Source organism: Lissotriton vulgaris, chromosome 12 (genome assembly GCF_964263255.1).
Source record: "Lissotriton vulgaris chromosome 12, aLisVul1.2, whole genome shotgun sequence".
In the NCBI taxonomy this organism is placed as follows: Eukaryota; Metazoa; Chordata; class Amphibia; order Caudata; family Salamandridae; genus Lissotriton; species Lissotriton vulgaris.
The window spans coordinates 156,007,221-156,032,089 of record NC_141700.1 but is presented as its reverse complement, the minus strand read 5'-3'; the positions used below and the strand labels follow the sequence as shown (position 1 = coordinate 156,032,089).

At 46.1% G+C, this 24,869-nt stretch overlaps 1 pseudogene; it reads right to left on the bottom strand.

Moving 5' to 3' along the window:
• Nucleotides 1-7,500: 7,500 nt before the first annotated feature.
• On the bottom strand, nt 7,501-7,976 carry LOC147673732 (prelamin-A/C pseudogene; annotated as a pseudogene).
• Nucleotides 7,977-24,869: the final 16,893 nt, after the last annotated feature.

The window sequence follows — 24,869 nt, the reverse complement described above, 5'->3', positions numbered from 1 at the left end:
GATAGATAGACAAATAGATAGATAGATAGACAGATAGACAGATAGGACAGATAGATAGATAACATCTTTGTATACAGTAAAGCAAAGAATAATCAAAATACATCCGTTTTCTCTTTTTGCGAATTATGCAACATGAAATGCAAAATTATTAATCGTTTTATTTAATCCTTGAGGAGCGCTTTGCTGATTTTGATAGTTTGCTGGTTACCCCAGTCCTTCGTGGGGATATCGCCCAGGGTACACCCCACTGGTGATGTAAGATGTAAATGAAGACACTTTCGCCCTCAGACATAAGTGACTAGCCAGAAAACCTTATTCAGGCCCTTAATACCCAGAGCTGCCAAGTCACCATGCCTGCTTAACTCCTGCAGCCCGTCCTGACTTTTTATCCAACTGCTCTTCGCTTGTTAGGATCTTTGAGCCCATAGTTCGAATGTTATAAGCAAAACTAAAAGTCCCAGAATGCACTGTGTTAAAGTCCCAGAATGCATTGTGCTGAAGGTTTACAAGCCAAGACAAACTCAAGGCACTGCACATGGCATTTAGCTACTTCGCAGCTGTACATTCTCTAGTTTATGCATCAGACGCTGCAGGGAACCCCTTCATGGTCATTTCACGCTCGAGTCTTCGCTGTATTGGAGCTCTGCATACTCAATGGGTGGGGGGGGGGGGGGGGGTTGAGATCCTCCAAGGGCATTCCGAGAATTCCGAACAGATCTGTCTCTTGAGAGCTGGAGGGTACCGTTTGCAACGAGGCCGGAGGGCAGGCCTTTTATGCAACGACCCTTCCTTAACTGCGAATGTCTCTTGGAGGCACTGGATTGTAAGGATTGTTATATACCTGTTTATTTAATTTAAAAGTGTATATAGCGCAAACAAATAGCAATCGGGTATCTGAGCACTTTAGTTACAGTTACTGAATGAATATGACCGAACTGGGTAACAGCAACCCCTACTATTTGCAGAACCAGTTAAAAAAATAGTTTCATCGATTAGGATACATTAGAACATTTTAAAATAGGGATATACGTTAAAATCAGCAATCACCCAAATGAACAAGTAAAGGCAGGAAATTCAATTTTTGGCACAGGGAACTGTGCTCCGACATAAAGCAGGCACTGGAGAGAAGAAAAACAAGTGGGCACCCTTGATCTTAGTCAATATGTTGCAATTTTTTTCCAGATTCTCAAATACCACAAAAATCTGAGAGTCAGCACCTGGCAGCGCCTGGGTCTACCAGAGGCGCGCGGCAGGAAGCGCTCCTAAACCCGCGCGCAAGGCCTTATTTGGAAGAATGAATGAACCCTTGCCTATGTTTCAACCAGAGTTGTAAGTTTGTTGCAGGGTAGCGTTTCTTTTTAGGGCTGCCTCCCTTTATTCTAATCCCAGTGTCCTGACTTTCACATTACCTTAGTGAGTGAGGCGCGCTGGGGAGCATAAAAATACAATTTGGGCCCATTGTTTTATGCCATGAGCGGGGGTAACATTTGAGACCTTGTCAAATATGGTGGTCACTTTAAGTTACTGTTCATTTATTCATTCATTGATTTTTGGTAACACCCATTGGTTGTTCTCTCCGGATGAGACCATTTTGAAAGCCTCAAGCTGCAGCAACTGAAGAGGGACTACATTACGTTGCTTGCTTTAATGAAAGGGAAGAAAGACCATAGACAGCCTCCTGCTGTGAATGTTGTTGATTGTTTTCATATAGAAAAAAAGAGTTTGTGACAAACTTGCACTCACTACTCTGTGCTGCTAATGGCCAAGTCCTAGTCCTCATCCTTACACTCTATGACACTCATTACGATGGCAGGAGAATTGACCCCCACTGACATGCCGTCGGTGGTGGCCCGCCCGCCATCCAGGACATTGGTCTGACCGCTGCCATACAATGCAGCCGGTCGGACTTTATAGTTCTGAGGGTAGGACCGCCGCCTCCAACAGAATCAAAGAACCTATTGGGACGGCAGTCGGATTCCTAAACCTACAATGGAGGCGGTGCCTGCACCACCGTAGGGATTAGGATATCCCTTTCTGACCGCCTATTCACGGCGGCCCCACCGCCATGAACAGGGAGACGGAAAGGGGACTTTGGGGGCTCAAATAGGGAACCCTGTCCCCTGTGGGCACTGCAAAGTTGCCTGGGGGCACATGTAGTGCCCCCACACATCTATGCACCTCGTGGCAGGCACCACATGGTGCCTGGCACACAGTGCATGTATGTGCACAGTGTGCCTTTTTCTACTGCGGCTTGTGCTGCGCCACTTTTCCTGGGCCACAACAGAAGCCGCAGTAGGAAAAAGCATTTTACTACCACCTGCAAAGCGATCCTATCCTAATCAGGCAGGTGGGACCACCGACACATTATCGGACTATCATCTGCCCGAAATGATGGTGGTTGGTGGTATGATCGACCACCATCGTAATAAGGGCCTAAGTTTGGTTACCTGTAACATTGTGGTTGAAGGACTACGTAACGGTGCCTTCTGCCACTGAAAGGGACCAAGGCCTGTGAATACGCTCTGCCTCAGAATCCTGATGATGGTTCCGAGAGAGAAAATATTTGTTATCACAAATAACCACTAGCCACTCGACTAGTCTTAAAGACTGGTCAGGGGTCGTAAATGAACAGCTTAACGCGTCATAAATAATGGAAAATATATTACATTCAAAAATCCATCCTATCTCCCTTCTCTTTATACTTTACATGTGACCTAACAACTAGTTCGCTTTTTAGGTCTGACATTAGCCAAGACCTTTTGATTTTAGTAAAATAATATACACATATTCGGCCACATGCATCATCGGGACATTTTGCGATTCCTTATTTGCGAAAAATAGGGAATCGCAAATAAGGAATCGCAAAATGGGATGCATCAATTTATTCGCATAATTTTTGCGATTCTGTGAAAATCGCAATTTTTACCGAATCGCAAGGATTATGCGAATTCTAAATTGCGATTTTGCAATTCCCATTGATTCCTATGGGCCAAAAGGCCCATAGGAATCAACGGGAAGGCATTGACATTTTGCGAATTTCTATTAGCGATTCGCAAAATGTTAATGCATTCCATGGGTGCAGGGGGGGGGTCCAAATGACCCCCCCCCAGCACCCCTGAAATGCATTTTTAAGTGCATGTTACACATACACATGTCCTAAGGACTTGTGTGTCTGTAACATTACAGTGTTTAAAATGCAATTTTGAGCATTTTTAAACTTTTTCGCAAATTACCACGAGGTTCACCCTCGTGGTAATTTGCACCCCCTAATTGCGAATTCGCAATTTAAAAAGCAATCATGCATTGCTTTTAAGGAATCGCAAATTTGCGATTCCTTAAAAGCAATCGCATTTTTGGAATTCGCTAAAAATAGCGATTTTCCCCAAAAAGTTTGATGCATACAAAAAAGATATTTAGGAATCGCAAACGGCCGAATTTACCGATTTGCACCGTTTGCGACTCCTAAATACCTTGATGCATGTGGGTGTTAATTCTTACAGGGGTTTTCAACTGGCCCTCTTCATCCATTGGTCTGATATTGTGCCATTCACATTTTCCTTCCGCCCACTACAGCCTTTGGTTATCTTTCCTATGAGTGGCGTCAATCATTCTTTTCACAAGGAGCCTGTTCTCACACAAAGTAACTGGCATCAGTGCTACTACGACAATGTGAGCTTTTTGAGAGCTCATGTCCACACCTAAGACATCTTTTATCCAGCTAATAGCCTTTAGACTATTAGTAAGTGGATGTCTCGTCTTCACCTCAAATCTAACCCTCTAAAAGCAGAGGTTCACCTAACTCCTATAAACACTCCCAACTCTCTGTACACTGCTCGCGAGACATTCTCGGGTGCAAATCTTTGATCATCGCTTGTACAAAATGGCTTGCCAACACATTGTAGAATTGACCGACTCTTCAATCCTACGTGAATGGCATGGACAACGGTGTCCATTTCAATTGAGACTCCTATATGGGCTTTGAGCAGTAGTATTGCAAGGTCAAAGTTCACCTTAGGCCTCTCAAGACAGGACTATGGCAATTTGCTCTTCATAACCAACTTGTTTTTCTAATCACTGGGGATTGGAAAGCCAAGAGAATCAGAATACACCAACATTTTGGGGAAGCGACATATATACAATAACTATATTATCAAATTAGGTTGCAGTAGAAGGTGGGAAATAAACAGTCAGGGGGACAGGAGGAGACATTGTCCACAGTGTGGATTTTTGCAGAAGAGTGGGATTGGGCAGGATTCTCATACTGTTTTATTTATTTGTGATTGCCCAACTGGTGCAACTGACGAATAGATATAAATTTGAAGTCATTTACTTATTTCAGAAAAGAGAGGACAAAATATCTTGGAGGAAAGCACTATAAGATAGCTCAGTGGATTAATGCTTCTGCTGTTGATATATTTTGGTAATCTAAGCGTCACAGGTTGGAATCCCAATGCATCCGCCTCTTAGAATATCCCCTCCCCAGAGCCTTCAAATGAATGTGACTGAACTGCGTAAGAGTAACCTCTACTATTCACAGCAGTAAGAAGCCTCAAGAGTGTAGTGGCAACCGCTACATAAAATATAATGTATCATGATCGTAGTGGGAGCTGGAAAATGTGTCTTGGCGAGGTTGAGGACGGATAGAGGATACCGTGATTTTGTGGAAACACAAGGCGGAAAATCAACACGTGTGGGGAAAAAATGCATGTTTTAAAACCGATGGGTGTCCACTAAGGAGAAATATCAAGACAAGAAGCCAGACAGAAGCACGTCATGGGCCTGCCCCTCTAACCACAGGCCTCCAGAATAGGCGTGGACGGTATTTCATAATCCCCGCCTCCCTCGTTTCTTGAGCATTTTGGATGTCAAGCCTGAGCTAAAATCTTCACTCTCCTAAACCAGTTGCATAATCTCCAAAAACTAAATTAAGATAAATTTATAATGTGTTATTAATGCTTGAGGTTGGTTGTGGACGGGACAAAGAGAAATTTGCATTTTTCATTTACCAAGTAGTGACATTTTGAAGGTATGAAGAACAGCCGTCCTGGGTGGGGAAGGAACACTCCCGCTGTGAATGTTCACATGTAATACAGCCCAAGGCAGGCTCAGGCGAGGTGCTAAAAATATCCCCTGGTGTCTGTACGTCTCTTCCACAGTCTGCAAGGCTTTCAGAAACCCTCTGGGTAAAAGTTACAACAATCTTTTTAATTCTTTTTTCGGCCTTTTCTTTCTCCACAAATCGATCCCAAAATTCAGAAACCACAGGCCCATCCCCTTAATGCTACCGATTCAGAATTCTTGTGTGCCCTCCGCCGAACTGTTCGTGTCCTGGCCTCACCTGAATATCTGTCTGACCTATACTAACCCTAGCTGGTTGCATTGTAAGGCAACTATAGTTCCTACCTTCTTTTCTAGCCGCTTTAGACAGGCAAAGTGCTACCAAGATGGCAAACGGCGACACGTTGCCACAAAATAAACACCAAAATAAATACAAAAGAGCTTGGAATATTGTGCTCAGCTTACTGCTTACTCTTCGTGCACTGAAAATGACACATTCCTCATGGTCAGTCACACTCCATCGTGTGCATGAAGGCCTGGATGTATACTTGTCATCTCGAAATTAGGGAACAAGCAGATGTGCTGGGCAAATTTTTGCTCAAGACAAATTGATCGGCCATGTGTTTGACACAGATGTTAGAAGAGTGTCTCGGTGTTAAGGCTTCCATATTGTTTTTTTTTCCTGCTCGTAATGGCAGAAGCGAGCTACAAATCGCTGGAATGGAATGTGGGGCGTTATGAACACGAGCGGCTGTGTTTAATTCAAGCATACCACCCGTTTCTTTCTTTGGGTGGCGGCGGTGTCATACCACGCCCCTTTTAACGGTACCTTCCTTTACAACACACATTCACAGACGTGTGAAAGAAAGTAAGCCCTCCGCGAGAAGCACGCGCAGGAGAAATGGCAGCGTCTATGACGTCTTGTGCAACAACGCAGCGTATATGTGACGTGGTTCTTTCTCTGAAAGAATCGTCACTCACAAGTTTCCACATTAGGTTTATGATCGTGCTAATGCTGTTTTTAAAATACACAAACTAGAGTATTCCTATAGAAAAACTATGAATGGCCATATTTTCCCCAACGAAAATGAATGGGGCGCACAGACAGTAGGTTACTGGAGTTCACCAAACAACAAAGTCACGGGTCTGAGGTGCATCCGGGAGGATGGCTCAGTGAGCTGAACACTCTGCTCTAAACTAAATCTTTGGGATGTCACGAGTTGGCATGGCATCGAATCACACCCCGGCCTCGATCCTACTAGGGTCGATAAATCTCGCACCGTAAACTGCCGAATACTAATTCAGTATTCCTGAAATATCCTCATACACGGGACTTCGTGGTCCTGGAGAAAAAAGCAACGAATCGCCCAGAAACTTTAAGATAGGGCGCAGTTAGTAGTGAGTGGGTGACCTCGTGCACTGTGGAGCTCGACTTCCTACCGAATCTTCACCGCTCTGGCGACGAGATTTTATTTGTAGCACGTGCAAGTGACCAAAAGTATCAGCCAACAAGAGCTACAGGCGGGGGGGGGGGGGGTCTATAGGCTATAATCAATTCTATCATGCCATCATTTTTTTTTATTTTGTCTTTTTTGAACATTTAGAAGTCAAGGAGATTTTACCATGACTATGAACCAAAAAATTGAAAATTAGATAGCTCAGTCAGCTGATGCACCTGCTGCGGAGTACTCGCTGCAAACCGAGACCCACCCTTTCATCATTTCAGAGTCATTAAAGTATAACCCATTGATTTTTTTTTATGAATGGCAGGTGTGGCTGTTGGGTAACAGACAACGTAGCTGTGGTATATGCCATAATGTGTGAACTATATGAGTCAGCATTAACGATTATGAATATTATTTATTAGCGCTATAATTTTTAATAATTATTATTATCACGTATAATTAGTCTTCTTTAATCCAGAAAAATGGCCCAGTAGAGCAATACATCCTCGAACATACCAGCGTGTGACAAGCCCGAAGCGCGTGACGCATCATCCATTCATCCTCCCACAAGTCAGAGACGACTCAGACTTTCATCATTCAGAAGCGAAAATATAAAAAAAATCCTTTAGATTTTTTTTTGGGGGGGGGGATGGCAGCTATTGCTGTTTGGTTAACATTATATTAAATGTAAATTTAAAATTAACATTTTAGGTGTGCTGTGTACCATTATTCTATGACATGTAAAAGAAGTGGCATTATTATTGCTGATCATTAAAAATATTATTTTATTAGTAATCTTAGCTATAAAATGCTTCTATAAAATAATGCCTGCTCAAAAAAACATAATTGTATCTCACAAGCCTTGACTCCTATGTGTCAGACTTTCATGTTTCTGAGGTGGATAAAAGGAGTGCGGCCGAGACCGATTCTAACTCATTATTGGTGCACTGTTCTATATAAAGCAGCCGCCCTCGCGCGCGCCGCCGCCTGCGTGCCCTCACCTGGCCTTCAGCTCCTTGTAGTCCTCGCGCACTTTGCTGAGCTCGAGCTGCAGGCGCGCGCGCTCCTTGGCCACGGAGTCCAGGGTCTTGCGCGCGTCCGCCAGCTCCACCTCGTAGGCCGACTTGATGCCCGTCACCTCGCGGTTCACCACCTCCTCGGACTCGGTGATGCGCAGGCGCAGGCCGGCGTTCTCGTGCTCGAGCGAGCGCACCTTGTCGATGTAGACGGCCAGCCGGTCGTTGAGCTCCTGCAGGTCCTCCTTCTCCTGCAGGCGCGTGATGCGGGTGGGCGAGAGCGGCGTGGCGACGCCGCCGCCGCGCCCTCCGCGCTTCTGGCCGGGGGTCTCCATGGTGCGAGGCTCGGTCGGTCTGTCGGTGTCCGTGCGGGGTCTGGCGGGAGCAGCAGTCAGCCTGGCTGTGCTCGTCGGTGCCGCTGGCTGTCAGTGTGCCCGCAGCTCCCACTCCGGCTCACATATCCCGGCCAGGCCCAGGGAGGAGCGTGCTGACTCCGCAGCCACACCCTCCACTTACACACTTCATTTTTTTTTCTCCAAGTACAAGATCTTTTAACAGGGAGAAATCTGTAACTATTTAAAACTGGAGAGGAAAAAAAGCTATGGCAGGGTTGTTGTTTTTCGAAACTTGAATAGGGTTACGAATAAGTAACATTGCTGGGTGTCGACATGTAGATTTTTGTAGTCTTGTTTATTAATCCAGGAATGTATCTGTTCGTGATTTATACTTTTAGAAGACATCTCGCTGAAGAACAAAAAAAAGACAGCCCTGGTTGAGCACTTTGGATTGGTATGTGCACTTGAGACCCTTCGAACTATCCAGTTTTGGAAAGGACTTTTAAAAGAACAAACATTTGCAATGCAATAGGACTCGCATTTGTGAGAGTTTGAGCGATTGGCATCGTAAATGGCAATGCCTTTTATTTATCAGTTTTGACAATGAACTCCTAAATAAAAGGCAGTGTCATTTCTCTTGTAAATTCAAGAACTATTTCATTTCAAAGGAGCGGCCGCCATTGTACCGGCTGCTTAGAAAGTGAAAGCGCGCACGGCGAGCTGAATGTTGCAGGAAAGCATGTTGTATCTTCAGTAGGAGAAACTCGTTAAAGAAAATAGTGCTTACAGACTAAAAAAGACATACTGTGTGACAGCAGAATTAAAAGGGGCAGTCTTCATGGGAGGTTACAAATGAAGACAAAGCAGTACCAAGGAGGGACTAACAAGCCTATTAACAAAACAGCAGCCAGCATTTACGATGGACAATGACACAAGCCTATAAAAAATATGAGCAGAGTGAATTTATTATGCATGATTAATTAAAACCGTTTAATTAAAAATTATGAGCAGAGAGTGGGCGGGGCTTCCAGTGCATACTCTAATACAGCATACTTCGCAGAACTGCGCATACGCTGCCCATGCTCGACCTAAAAAGGGGCTCATTTGTTTCTTCCTGCTTTTTTTCTGCTTCATGTTAGTACATTTAATAGTTTGCATATCCAAAGGCAATTTCGTAGTTCCCAATACCCCTTCCCATCATGTTGCAATCTTGGTAGCCTCTAACCCTCAGTGTTTCACAAGATGGATGCTCGTGATTTTAGACATGGGCTTGAGTGGCTCGTTAGTGACACTTATATGCAGGACCACTAGAATTATGCGATTCTGTGGGTGCAGATTTTTTCGCATGAATATGGATTTGCCGCATTTGCCACATAATTCATCCTCTGCTCTATATTCAGATGTTAACCAAAAAAACAACAAATTGTTTCTTGCTCAAATGAATCAAAAGTTACTAAAACCGTGGCAGCATATGTTCGGGTGTAGTGGAAGGCCATTTACAAATGTTAGCTTGTCAGCTTTCATTTGCTCATTTCTCTATTTGGTTGTTAAGCTGGTACTAATGAGGTGAAATATTTGACCTGACCGTAATAGGCAGTATTACAATGTGCAAAAATGACAAAATAATGAACTAATACTATCAAAATGTGCCTCATCCTGCCACATAATTTGACTTTTCTTGGAGAGAAATGTAGTGAACACTTCCGCATAATTTGGTGCTCCCTGTCGCATAATTCCATTCCAATGACCCTGCTTAAAAGAGATGCTGAAAGGTGATGCGAGAGGTGGGGCCTTGTTAATACTATCTCCTCTCTTTGCAATGAAGGCTGCTAGAATTCTCGCATTTCCTCCTACTTGGCTGCATGCTCAGATGGCAGGCAGCGTATGGTCAGTGTTAGAACTGGGGGTCTCTAGTTGGCAGAGGTAGGTACCTTTGACCAAATAGGGACCCTTGCTTCTAAGTCAGGGAAAGGGGATTACACTTCTGGATAACCCCTGCTCACCCCCCCTTGGTAGCTTGGTACTAGCAGACAGGCTTATCTCAGAGACAGTGTGTTAAGCATTTGTGAACACATCCAGTAATACAGTGAAAACACTGCAGATGGACACCACACAGGTTTTATAAAAATAAGTATTCTTTATATAGACTTATCACAAGACCATAAATGACAAAAATCCACAATGCTGTAATCAAGAATATTTCTTCAAGATGGTAGAAATAGTTAAAAAATAGGTTATTCCCTTAGAAATAGTCTTTAGCAAAGGATAACCCCAACAGGAGTTATCACAACGTCAAGGTCAAAGAAATCCCACAGTACGCGCCAACCGCGAGGTGCGCGGCGTCGGACCCGGAGTCAAAACGGACCCACACAAAACAGTACCTTGGAAAAGCGAAAACAAAGACAGCTCACAGCGTCGGGGAGGTGCGGCGTTGTTGGTGCGTTGCAGCGTTAGTTCCTTACTTTTGGAGAGATGATCCGTCTGGATGCTGGCGCAGGCCGGGGAGGTGTCGGTTCCTGACCGGAGAGGAGGTGATGTCACGATGGCGCTGAAACCTCGGTTCCGTACGATGTCACAATGTCGATGGATTCTTGACCACGCACGTCGACGATCTGCTCCGTGATGATGCCGGCTTCGGAGTTGGCAGCCGGTGTCAAGCCTATGTCACAAGTCGGAGCAGCGCTCACGGCTATGGCAGACTTACGCTGCCATCGGTGTGGCACGGCGGCTGGCGTTGAGTCCACGTTGCAAGTCGGAGCAGCGCTCACGGCTTCGATGGAGAAGACTGCGTCCCATGATGGCGTCGGTGTTGCAGAATTCCTTCTGTAGCAGCTAGAACAGCAAGTTCCAGATGCAGGTAAACAGAAGGGATGAAGTCTGGTATGCCTGAGACTTCGGTCAGGAGGCAAGCTCAAATCAAGCTCTTGGAGTAATACTCTGCAAGATGATGAAAGTTCTTAAAAAGTTTCTTCTCCTTTCCTTGGCAATGAAGAGACCACTGCAGGCCAACACAACACACAGCACACTGGCAGAGGGGCAGTCCTAACTCCTGCAGCTTCCTTGGTTCTTCTCCTTGGCAAAGGTTCGCCTTGTTTTCCCAGAAGTGATCTAAAGTCTTGGGGCCTGAGTCCCCATATTTATACTGCAAAATCCTATGTCCTTTGAAGGCAGAGGATCCTGTACCTAGTTCAAACCAGTTCTGTGCAGTCTTTGAGCACTTTGTTTACCTGACTCCTTCTTTCCTTTGGCAGGGTGGGCCAGGGTCCTCAGACACACCAGATGAGGTGGAGCCAGCATTGTGGAAGGCAGGCACAGCCCTATTCAGGCCCAGGTGCTACTCCCACCCATCTACATGCAGATAGGTCTATTCAGCCTTGTGCTGACTCACCCGGTCTCCTTTAGCCACCCCAGCCCCTGTCACTCACAATCCAGACATACAGTACACAAGCTAGCAGAGGCAGGCTGGATGGGTAGGCAAGAAAATACCTACTTTCTAAAAGTGGTATTTTCAAACACAGAATGTTAAAACCAACTTCACTAAAAAATGTATTTTATCATTCTTAGTTCAGGCATACTAAATTCGAATTTTTACCATGTTCCCGGGGTCAGTTAGGATTATAAGATGTTATAATCATACTGCCCATTCTGGCCTATGGGGACAGGTAGCCTTGCAATAGTGAAAAACGAAAATGGCTGTAATTCACTATTAGGACATGCCACACACATTAGCGCATTACCTACCTTTTACCTACAATGCACCCTGACCTAGGGCCTACTTTAGGGGTGACTAAAATGTAGCAAAGGGAAGGTTTAGGGACTGGCAAGTGGGTGCCCTTGCCAAGTCGACATGGTAGTACTAGACTGCACACAGGCCCTGTAATGGCAGGCCTGAGACACAATTTACAAGGTGCTTCTGTGGGTGGCACAATCAGTGCTGCAAGCCCACCAGCAGCGTCTGATTTACAGGCCCTGGGCACACATGGTGCACTGTACTAGGGTCTGACAAGTAAATCAAATAACCCAATCATGGAGTCACTAGTCAATACATCAGTTTAACATAGGGAGCACTTGCACTGTGGCACTGAATAGCAGTGGCACAGTGCCCGAAACATCTAACCAGCAAAAACATATCAAAAACAGAGAAGGCAATCAGTAAAAAATGGAAGGGAGACTCACGTCTGGTACCAGGTCTAACAGTCAGTACATTGTCAGGTTTGCACTCCGCAGGATCCGCATGCAGAAGAAATTCTCCACCTCCGGACCCACCAAACACCCTGATTGTATATCACAGAGTGTTTAGGTGATACGGCGAGGGAAAAACCCCAAAAGGGGAAAAAAACCAAAAGAAAAGATAGAAGGAAGGGTCAGCGGGGGAATAGAAGCTGCAAAAGAAATACACAAGCATTAACAATGTTCTGAAATGCTACTCTCATTAAAGTCTCACTAAATGTAACACAACCTGAGTCACCTGTAGTGATTAACGTATTTGCCCCTTCACACAGCAATGTCTTCTTTTGTCCCTCCTGCCCCTACACAAAGTAATCATGCTACTCTCAATGTGAACACTCCAAAGGAAAGCGAAAGGCGTCAATAAGCATTTCCCAGGAAGAAAGGAGTAATGAAGTACTGTAATGCACTGTACACAAGCAGCAAACTCCTCTGCTAAATGAAACGTAAATTAGCCACAAAAATCTCTAGTTTCAAGAGCAAACTAAACACGGCATGTTGTAGTTAACAGCACTACTAACAGCCGCTTTAGCATTTGAGAGACCTTCAGAGACCTTCACTGGCTCCCCATCAACAAGAGAATCACCTTCCGCCTCCTCACCCACGCACACAAAGCCCTACACGACCAAGGCCCGAGCTACCTCAACAGCCGAGTCAACTTCTACGCTCCCAAACGCCACCTCCGATCAGCCAACCACGCCCTCGCCGCCGTCCCCCGCATCCGAAGAGCGACTACAGGAGGAAGGTCCTTCTCCTACCTGGCCGCCAAGACCTGGAACTGCCTCCCGTCCGACCTGCGCCTGACCCAAGACCACCTCTCCTTCAGGAAGAAGCTGAAGACCTGGCTGTTCGAGCAGTAGCGGCACCCCCCCCCCCCAGCGCCTTGAGACCCTATGGGTATGTAGCGCGCTCTATAAGTGCCACTGATTGATTGATTGATTGATTTGTAATCCACAACAAGAAAAGGTAATGTCCGGTTACACTTTATTTTGTGCCGTCATTGCGGAGGACTCCCCCCTGCAATCTGTCACTGGATGAATCCCTCGCCACCCCCCTGCGTAGATCCCTAGCACAGGTACACAAACCACTGTGGCAGTTTCCACCACGAAATATTTGAAAATCCCTCGCAGCCGCGAGGTTCAGTAAAGACTCGAGCAGGAAATATGATTCCTTCCGAATGCCATTTAAACAATCAAACATGCGCTGAAGCACAATTCACTTTACCCGTCCGTTCATCCTTCTGTGGGCAAAGGAACCTCAGCGTTCTCTGGATACCAGGCGTACAAGGAAACACTGGAACTTATCAGGACACGGACTCGAATACTTGGAACAAACAAACAAACAAAATCACGAGCACTGTTCCATGGTCCCGCCCCGCTATATCCTGGTACCGTAAAGGAGCATGGGACCAGTAGTTCATAGCCCGTAAGTCATGGGAACTGTAGTTTAGGTAGGCGCGGCACTGAACTAGATCCTGACATACATAGTCTGATGGTCTGACTGTGCCTCATGGTGGAATCCATTGAAGGCTGAACCATTTTCTCTGTACTAGCTCTAAATATTATAGACCCCAGCACGAACCACCCATGACCCTACCCCTCGAATTTGAACTTGGTACTGATCACCCTTAACTTCTTTAAAATATCACCTATAAAAATCCACAATGTAGATGTACCTCTGTGACTTACCGGTAATCTTCATTACTCTGAGTTCAGGTCTTCCTTGTCACAGTCCTTGGTGTGTGATATGCAAATCCCATGCTCAGAAATGGTTTCTTCCTTAATACAAATAAAACATACTACCATGATGGCCGACTTCGCCCTTCCTGCCATTCCTATAAACAGAGGAAGTGGTCACACTAAACTTCCTGTAAAATACCAACCAAAAAATATAATCAAAACATAAACTTTTCCAGTTGCCACTCTTCCCCAGAGCAGGTGGGAGTGCAATGCAGGACTGTGGCGAGGAAGACCTGAAATCGAAGAAATGAAGATTACCCGTAAGTAGCCGAGGCATTACCTCTTCATCCATCTTTCTCATCACAGTCCATACTGGTTGAGATAACAGCCAAGCAAAAGAACAAGGCAAACCGAAAACAACCTACTCAAATACAATGGTACTTGAAAAACATTTATTCAAATATAAAAATTACTTAAACATAGTGATGAATGGGGGGCGGAGTTAGCCGGCAAGCGTGATGAAAGCCTAAAGCCGAAGCTCCGCCGAGCACAGCGCATTTATCCTTCTTAAATCCTTTTAGAGCGACAACTGAGGCTTCCCGCCAACTCCCCTCAGCACTAAGACGGTGGGACTGACTGGCGACCTCCTAAAAAGGTGGAAAGCAACGCGTTCTGGTGTGTGCCGCAGCTTGGTGGTGCCTTGGGACTGCTAGGCCGCGAAGCCGCGGCCTCGCGTACGCTCGGAGTCCGGGCGACGTGACTCGACGTGCGGCCTACGGTGGAGGAGTGGCTCAGAGCCCCGGCGATCGACCGGGCTGGAGGACGCGAGGTGCCGCAGGTGTGGCTCGGAGGTGAGGATCGCTCACTAGGGCTAGCGACTTGTGAATATCTCCTTGGTGTGGCGCCCTCCCCCCCCGACCGGAACCGAGTGATGTCGGCACATGGAATCTGAGGCGCCTTCTGGTTCTCCGGGGTGACTGCGGAGGCCTTGAAAGTAGCATAGTCGGGCCCCTTTGCTACTTGGGAGCTGGCGACTTGAAGCCTTGCCGGCTGCACCGACAACTGAGGAGTGGGTGTTGAGCCTCCCCCTGGAAAAACACTAGTAAGGCCCTGTGACACGGCGACTATAAAGTGGCGCGAAAGCCGACTATATATGCTCAGCTAATGAACCAGCTCCTAAACGATACCTCGGCTGGAGATTGGGGCCCGTCTAGAACATAGCTGTCCTCCTAGGCACGTAACCACTGGGCCACCTGGAGAAACGGACAGTCCTCTTCCCCCCCCACTGCTAATCACTTGGCAAAGAGACGACGCTGGGAAAACCTCTGGTGCGCAGGCTGCTTGAAGTAGAGCGGCGGAGGACCTGCTCCTCGGTCGCTCTGTGTTGGTGCAGAGCCTGGATCATGCGACGCGGCACTAGACACACGGAGGGCTAGAGGAGTTTGGCTGTGCTCCCGTCCTGCACCTGGAGAGGTGCCCACCCAAGGGCAAGAAGCATAGCGAGTTGCACCGGGGGGAAGAGAACTGCGGAGGCACACCAGAGCACCCCTGGGGAAAGCGGATAAAACGCGACGCTGTAACCTCGGCATTACAGGCCTTCCGGAGAGCACACACACAGGCCCCATTGAACACTTTGTGGAAAAGTTACTTACATCAATCCTGGGAGAAGGAGTGTTTTCGAACATGTTCACGGTGGAGCGCGCGCACAGGTCCTTAGCCCCACATCCCAAGCCCGGAGCGCCTCCTCGTCCCATAATAGCGAAGTTACTCAACTATCGCGACAGAGACACAGCTCTCAGATTGGCGAGGTCCAAACAACCGCTGCAATATGAAGGGTCAGCCATATCCTTATACCCAGGCTTTACGGCGAAGGTTCAAGAAGAGCGCAAACAATTTATTCCACACAAAAAACGTCTCAGAGAGATGGGCCTGGACTATGTACTGCTATACCCGGCCAAGCTGCGTGTTAATAGACGTGGTCACTCCCATATATTTACAGATCCCAAGGAGCTGCAGCAGGCCATGAAGCGCTGGTCGAGGAAATGTACTGCGGACGCCGCTGAGAACCCGGAGGAGGGCGAGAGTGACAGCCGCTTGAATGACCTGGACCGAGTCTCTCTTTGGCATATGCACTCGCCACACATCAGATCAACGGCAGGCGGGTGAGACCCTTACCAGTGCGACAGGAGTGATGCAAGAGTGGGCGATCCAGTATTCGGGGAATGAAGACAATTAAAGATATGTTGTTTGGGGCATGGGGATGGGAGGTGAGGTTGGATAACCAGAACGCATGATTCTTTCTAGTTTGAGACACTCAGCAATACTTAGTTCAGCACAGGGGACACTTGATGTGCGGCGATTACTGAGGCGGGGAGAGTAACTGGGATATACGTATTAGGAGATAGAGTATAAGACAATGTTGCTCGGACTACACAATCTGTGCATGGCGGGGGCAGGTAGAAGGCTAAACGAGAGCTCTGAGATTTAGGCAGAACTAAGACTCTAGGCTACCTTGGCCCCTGCACGTTAAGCATGGTCGAACTGTTGGGATTTACAGTTGGGGACCTGAAATTGGGGTGAGAGTGGGGGATAGATTCCTGACGGGCCAAGTTGGGGAGGGTCTGCTGTGGGTGGAGGGGGGGCACTGGGAGGGGTGGGGGGATGTTTAAAGTACTGTTGTTGGTTCCACATGCTAGTACGAGGAATATGTATTGCAACGTGAAGACTTGCTGCTGTCACCCTTCCCAATGGCACAGATGACCAGTGCTCCCGTGATGCCTGCTGGAGGTGTCGCAGAAACCCTTAGGGCTTTAACTTGGAATGTCAGGGGGTTGAACGATCACCGGAAACTATGGAAGGTGTTGAATTATTTGCAGAGGCACCACATACAAGAAACTCATCTCCCACTAACAAGCAAAATGCTACAATGCAGGGGTTTATCGGGGAACACCACAGTGGCGGGGTTCACTACACATTCTAGAAGGGTTCTCACGTGGATAAACCCCAGATCCAAGTTAGATTTGAAATTGATTCACGCGGACCCAGAGGGTAGATACCTCATTTCAAGATGCACTGGGAAGGGACATGATCTAATTGTTGTCAATGTGTACGGACCGAATTACGACTCCCCAGACTTCTACGAGAAATTGGCGAGCTACTGCCGAGAATATTCCACAGTGCAAATGCTCTGGGGGGCGACTTCAACCTAGTGATGGACCCGGAGTTGGATAGATCATTAGACCCCCAGCGTAGGCCCTCGGTGGCTGCTGTCACGCTCCAGACTGAACTACTGACGTTAGACCTGGTTGACATGTGGAGGTGGAGGAACATTGCTAGCGGGGGTTACACGCATTACTCAGCATATCACGACATCCACACCAGGATTGACTATTGGCTGGCCTCCTTTTCGGTCTCTAGGCACATATTGTCCTGCACAGTTTTAACTCACACCCTTTCAGATCACTCACCATTACTCTTAGTTTTGGAGACTCCGATAATTCGGATATCTCCCTTTACATGGTGTTTCCCCCCGAACTCGCTGCTAGATGACACCTTTAGAGGGGAACTGGCAACGGAGATCGATACCTATTTTGACACAAACATTGGTTCAGTAGAGAGCTTCCAAACAGTATGGGAAGCGTTTAAGGTATTTATTCGTGGTGTAGCCATGGCCAAACACTCGAGTTTCCTAAAGGCTATACGTCAGCGCTTGAAACACTTAGAATCACGCTTAGCAGATCTGGAGAAACAACAACTGAACTACCCCGATCCCGCCATAGCCGACCAAATCAAGACCCTTATCGCGGAATTCAACGAGGAGGCAGATAGGGATGTACGACATATGGGGAATTATGCGACAGCCAGAACATACGGGGAAAGTGAGCGCCCCAGTTCTCTTTTAGCTAAAATACTGCGCAATAGCAGGAGGCCCCAGAAATTGACAGAACTGGAGACAGCTTCTGGGGTTACCGTCACGTCAGAGGAGGAGATTCTGAAGGAATTTAGGGACTTTTACTCCGATCTATACACGTCCAGAACTGAAAATCTGGAAACAGACATGGATGATTACCTAGAACACATACAGTTACCCTTCTTACCACAATCGGATCGTGAGTTTCTAATGTCCCCTATTCAGGAAGACGAGATATCGGAAGCATTGGCTAGCATGCGTGTTCATAGCGCTCCTGGGGCGGATGGCCTAACAGTGGGGTTTTATAAGGCTTTCAAGGACAAACTTATCCCACATCTGTCCGCTCTCTTTGGCGATATCTGCGCTGAGGGCAGTATGCCGCAGTCAATGAGAGAGGCATTAATAGTCACCATTCTAAAACCCGGTAAGCCTCCCAACGTGTGTGGCTCGTACAGACCTCTATCACTACTAAACGTAGATGATAAAGTACTAGCCACACGTCTGGCACGGATAGCCCTGGACATAGTGGCCCCAGAACAGGCAGGTTTTGTGCCCGGGAGGAACCTAACCTATAATATTCACACTTTACTGGGGACCATACAGCATGTCAGGCAGGACACGAAGGCAGTTGCCATCTTCCTAGACATGGAGAAGGCTTTCGACTCTGTGGAGTGGCCATTCATGTTGCGGGTTCTGCGGAGGCTGGGATTAGGGGAACCATTCTTACAAATGATTGGTGCATTGTACTGGAAACCATCAGCCAGGCTACGCATTGGTGATCGTGTATCTGATTCATTTGAGATTAGCAGGAGTACAAGGCAGGGCTGCCCACTCTCACCACTGCTGTGCGCGTTGGTGGCAGAACCTTTGGCCTGCGCGCTACGGGAATATCACAGGCACCGTGGAGTGAGTTTCCCGACGTATAAGATCGTAATTTCTACCTATGCAGACGACACTCTGCTTTATGTGCGCAACCCGGAAGTGAACCTGGCTCCAGTATTGCGTGAAGTGGTCCGATTCGGCGCACTCTCCGGGCTCAAGGTAAATTGGAATAAATTAGTAGCATTTCCACTGACCCCGGTGACGAAACAATTTGACACGGAATTCCCTCTTGGTTGGTCCGCAGAGCCGGTGCGCTATCTTGGCATTATGATCCACACTGATCCCGAGGTACTGTTCTGCGAGAACTACGGTGTTGCGTTCAGTAAGTGCGAGGAGGACGTTGAGAGGTGGTGCAGACTCCCGCTATCACTGATGGGCCGTATAGCCATCATGAAAATGGTGGTACTGTTTCTATTCAATAATCTGCCCATTGTTCTGTCGAAAACTTTCTTCAGGAACCTGACGACACTCATGGTCCGCTTGGCCTGGGGCGGTAAGCAGCCAAGAGTACAATGGACCACGCTCACGCTTCCGTATGAAATGGGAGGACTAGGTGCTCCAGATATGGAACGTTATTACAGAGTGTCCAAGCCGCTCACCTGCATACGTGGATACACGGACAGGAAGGCATTCCCCACGTGAGGATGGAACGGTTATTTGTGGACCCACTCCCTCTACCGGCCACGATTTGCACTCCCTTGGACCGCAGGACCGGAATGCTGGATTCGATCATGGCCACGAAACACGCATGGCACGCGCTGCTAAGGGCCAGAGAAGGAGCCTTGATGTACTCCCCTTTAATGGCAGTGGAATGGGCACTTTGGTTGCCGCCTATTGAGGAGAAGGGCGTTGTACAGGCGTTGCATGTGCTGGGAATAGGGTTGGCTGGCGAGCTATTTGAAGACAGTAAGGCGAAAACTTGGGAAAATGTAGCTCAGATATCCGAAGGTACAACGCTACTGCAGCGATTTCAATTCCACAGGGTACGTAGTGCATTGAAAGACGTTTTAGGTCCAGATCTGGAAGAGCCCCCGGAGTTTCCGGAATTATCCCATGTTATCAAAACGGCACAATCACGGAAAATGATAACACATTTATACAAAGCTATCATATCGAAGAGGGCGGAGGAACCCTCGAAAGCTAGGCTCGACTGGCAGAGGGATTTACAGATTACTGTTGATGACGCCATGTGGAAGTACTGCTGCACTAGCACCAAGAGGCTGTCCCTAAATGGTCGTCACCGATTAATACACTTTAAATACTTGCAAAGAGTGTATTACACACCGGAACGACTATTCCGCTATCGGCTCAGGCAGTCTCCTGAGTGTGAGCGATGCCATGCGCCCAATGCCGACTTGTTACATTTAGCGTGGGGATGTCACAGAATACGCACGTTCTGGGAGGTGGTGATTGCGGAGATGGGGGAGATACTAGACTTTAAACTGCCCACGGACCCAGCTCTTGCTCTGCTGGGGCACTACAGGGGTTTGCCTGTGGCGATAAGACGGATTACAGATATGGGCATATTGATTGCTCGGCATGTTGTGGCACAGTGCTGGATGAGGGGGCCACTTCCGACGAAGAGTAGGTGGGCTCGTGACATGCTAAATTGCTGTACGCAATCGGAACACTATAGTGAGCTTCCCCCCCCCCACAAGTCGTCCGAAGAATTTCTGGAGTCTATATCATACCTTTAGGAGTGCAAGAGAGGATGAGGTTAACACACAAACTGAAAGACAGGCAGAGGAACAATAGTGATGACATAGACTGATGTTCACTTCCGCCCCTCACTATAGGAAAATACCTTGACGATCATGAGGGAGGGCAGGCCAGGGACCCCGTAAGGCACGGCAAGCAGACGGCACCTGAGTCGTGACTCTCCCGGGAGTTCTGTGACATATCCAAATGCGGCAGGTTGGGCTGGGGAGACTCATTCATGGCACACGTTGATGGGTGGTTGCATAGCAAGGTACCACATGGATAGGCGACCCACTAAATGAGATAAGTAGCTGACAAGTTCGCTAGGGAACCAGTTTACTAGTTGGGGGGGAGTTCAGGGGTTTCTTGCTCGGGGGGGTAATTATAAGGGTGAATTGCACTAGTAGGGTACTCTCTGACATTCAAACACTCTGCTGCAGTCTACATACTAAGCTGCTGTCCGGTGACTTGATATTACAGTGCAATAATTGTTAAGTGGAATTATGATTTTGTTTCAGGATATGGTACGCCGCCGGACCCCAGGGTTGTCGGTACTTCGGCTGTGTATTAGAAAGATGCTCAGAAGCAAGTTCAATAGGATACTTACGCTGCCGGCCCTGGAGGTTGTAGGCATCCAGCTGTGTATAACCCTCGGTGCACAAATAAAAAAAACTAAAAAAAAACATAGTGATGAACTGCATCCAGAGCCTTCTCACCAAACACAGTTGAATCCCACCTATAAAGGAAAATGGTTCACAAATATTTGTGACCAAAGTGGGTGCCATATAAATATCCTTGATGGAAGCTCTCTTCAACATTTCCCAGGAAGTCGACACACCTCTTGACGACCTCCCCTAGACTGGACCTGATAGACACACCAGACTTCTCCTAACCCAGGACAACAGTCTCATTTAGCCATTTACTCATTGTAGCAGAAGCAGGCTATAATCCCTGGCCAGACACACCAATTGTAACAAAAAGATCCTGCCCCTCCCGGAAAGAGGCTGACAGTGAAACTTAAACAGGTAACTCTGTATGTAAATATAGAGTGTGGGAGTTGTCTTCTTCCGGAGTGGAAGGATTTGGACAATAAACCGGAAGAACCAGATTTTGAGATACATGGAAGTCTGATGGAACTTTAGGCACAATAGAAGGCTTCAGTCTCAAGATGACCTTGTCTGTAAAGAAACAAAAAAAGGGTCAAAGAAAAGTGATGTCACTAATCCCCAATTTTTAAACATCTGAATACAGCAATTAGCAACTGAAAGTATACCAGTTAACTTTTACAAAGGTTCTGCCTCTGAACAATCCCATATATGGCAACATTTTTTCAATCTTTTTTGATCGGTCTATGCCCGAAACAAAATCTCTTTTTTGTTGATATCTTCAAATTGTGCAGTCGAATGTAGGGTGAAGTAAATCCATACTTTTGAAGAGAATGCTGTGGCCGGCAATTACATAATTTCTGTATCTTATTTTGCAATTAACCTCAGTAATTTACTAATAATATAAAATATACACTGGTAATGTGTAAAACATCAAAACCACAAACAATGGAACTGAAAAGAAGTACTATTTCTACCTCCACTTAAAAGCGTACTGATTAGAATGACATTTTTAGAGGAAAAGAAACGTACAAAAAGTGACTGTTTCTTAGACTTCCATGACAGGTGCACCCCTTAGACCAAAATAATTTGAATTATGTGATTCTGTGGCTGCATCATTTTCTGAATGATTTTGAATTTTACCACACTTACCACATAATCCACCATTTGTTCCATAACTTGCAGATTACATACAATGTGCCGTATTATGCTGCACATTTTGTAATTTCTTGCTGAATAAATTAATCATTCTTACCCCATAATAATTTGGTACTGCATTGCCACATAATTCCACAAGTCCTGAACAGAAGTCACAATATTTACATAGCCATATACAAGAAAACTTCTGGCCTATTTCCTGTCCACCCAGGAGCTCTCTCAGGTGCTAGGCCATTGCCATGGAGCAAATTAGGAAATATTCCACCATCTTGTAAAGGCCACAGCTCCCAGAAATGACTACCAAAAGGAAATGAGTATGACTAATGAAGATAATGTAAGCCACTTTCTATTTCAATTGTTATTGGTAAGGCTCAGTGCCTCAGCGGAAAAGTAAATAGTTGCTGGGTCTTTGAATTCAAGATGACAAACTCCATAGAGTCAGAAACACGTGTTGTGGCTTGGTCATTTGGACAGGTCCTCTCACCTTTTTTGCAGGGCTGACTTTTTTCATTTGAGTCAAACTGATTTTGTATGGCTGGTTCTTGGTCGGTTGGTGACGTCTGTCACAAAAGCAAAACGTCGGCTCTGTCCTTTAAGCACCAGGTTAATGCCGCCATTTCCTCGACCTTTTACACCCTAAAATGCTCAGGTAATCCCTACCGTTCATACCCAACAATTTCCAAAATACAGTGGTCTCCGCTCTTATCCTCTCTAAATGAGACTATTGCAATGTTCTCTTTGTTAGTCTACAGAAATTTCTCCTAGGTAAGTTACAGGTTCTCCAGAATGCGGCTACTCGACTTTTGACAGGGATTCCCAGGCACCAGGCTACCAAACAGGCACTCTACTCCCTCCACTGGCTCCTCACGCAGAAACGGATGGATTTTAAAGCCTTGTGTATCGCTTTCAGGGCCTTTCACAACTCTGGACCCAATTACATAGAACGCCTGTTCCATTGGTATGTTCCACCAAGAACTCTTCGCTCTGCTCCTCCACTTCCAACCTTGTTGAGGTTCCTAGATTCCGGGTATCATACTGGGGAGGCAGAAGTTTTGTTACAGCTACTGCCAAACTGTGGAACACCCTTCCTCCGCATTTAAAAAACTCCCCAGAAATGCTCCCTTTCAGGAAGGCCCTCAAAACATGGCTTTTTACTCTATAGTTACTGACTGTAACAAAACATAGGACTCAGCTGTATTTCCGTCTCTGTCAAATTTATCTCCCATCAGGCTAGTAGTGCCTAGATGCATCCAGGCAGTAGTTTGCACTTTATAAATAAAAAAAATCTAAATTCAAATCAAGGAGCAGCTTATGGCAAAAGAGTGGCGAAGCACAGCTCAGAAGGTAATTCCTACTCAGTAGCTTACTTTGCATACTGTTAAACCTTTCCATGTCAATATTTGGATTTTCTTTTTTTGACAAATTGCCTGTTTTAGAGGAAGGAGTCTAAGGAGGGTCTAACAAAAAGTAGCAGATCCTCCATCCATGGCACCGGCAGATTCCCACATTATTCTTTCACTTCCTGGGGCGGATCTATACTAGTTCTGTTAAAGGAGCCCGAGAACGAGTGGAAGTCTACCACAATGAAGTAACGTGTGCTGTGCCCTGAATTCCATATATCAGAAGCAATTGGGCACTTGCAAGCTAAGCCTACCTTTTGGGGTGCACTTTGAGTATGCACATTACTTACAGGATAGCCAACAGTCTTAACACTGGGTTTGGTGATTTTTGTTTAAGAAAGAAGGTGCCATATTCTCAATTGTGTGATGAGAAGACAGTCCTTTTTTGGTGAAGAAATGAGTTGTAAAACAATAAAAGGCCTATTGAGCATATTTAATTTAAATTGTTAGTCGATTGGAGAACATTGATTAGAAAAGGAACACACCAAACTATCCAAGTGAAATATCCCCTTTCCCAACTAATAGAGAATTTCCAATTAGATGTAATCAATTGAATTCCTAAAGCAATCATTACATCAAATAGTTTTCATTTCTATACTTTTAAAGATGACTTTAGACCTTTTCAATTTTCATATCTTCTGTGGCAACGTTGAAAATTCACATATGGGAAAACATTCAGTTTTACGATTAAAATTGTGGGGCAAATAACCTTCTGGATCTATACATTTCCTACATGTTGAGGAATGTACAGTTTAATGCATTTGTTCAGGACTTCATAAAACTAAAAGGAGCAGGATAAAATAGTTTGAGGTACCGTGGTGTACAGGTATGGCATATCGATATAAATCCTAACCTTTATAGCGATAATTAAATTGGCAATATCTGACCATTTATTGCATAGTTTTATATAGTGCCAACTTGACCCGAATTGGGTATCAGAGTGCTTTACATAGCATTAGTTATGTTACACGAGGACGCACATTCATTTTTGTTAGGCATGGGGAGATTAAATGATTTGCCCAGAATCACAGGAAGTTTAGCGTCGTTACCGAGACTCAAACCCAGATCCCCAGGTCCAAGGTCGAGCACCCTAGCCGTTAGGCCAACTCCTCTCTCCAAGAATGAATACCTGAATTATTAACACATCTGTGAATATGAAAGATATTTTAAACTTCAAAAGCAACTCTAGAAAATTGAACATAACATACCTACTAAGAATATTTGGAGACCTAGGGGTGGTTCACAAACTGCATTTTGTAGTACTTCAGTAGTACTGTCGCACAACAATATGCTATTCACAAACCTACGGGCGGAGGCCCCTGCCTCTCCTATCATTTCTGTGCTGATATCCCCACACACGTAGGCTTACATTTTAGTAGTAAATGTGTGAAAAACCTGGGGTAGTGGCTGGAAAATAGTAAATACTTACTACTAAATTGAAGGGGATTTGGGTGAG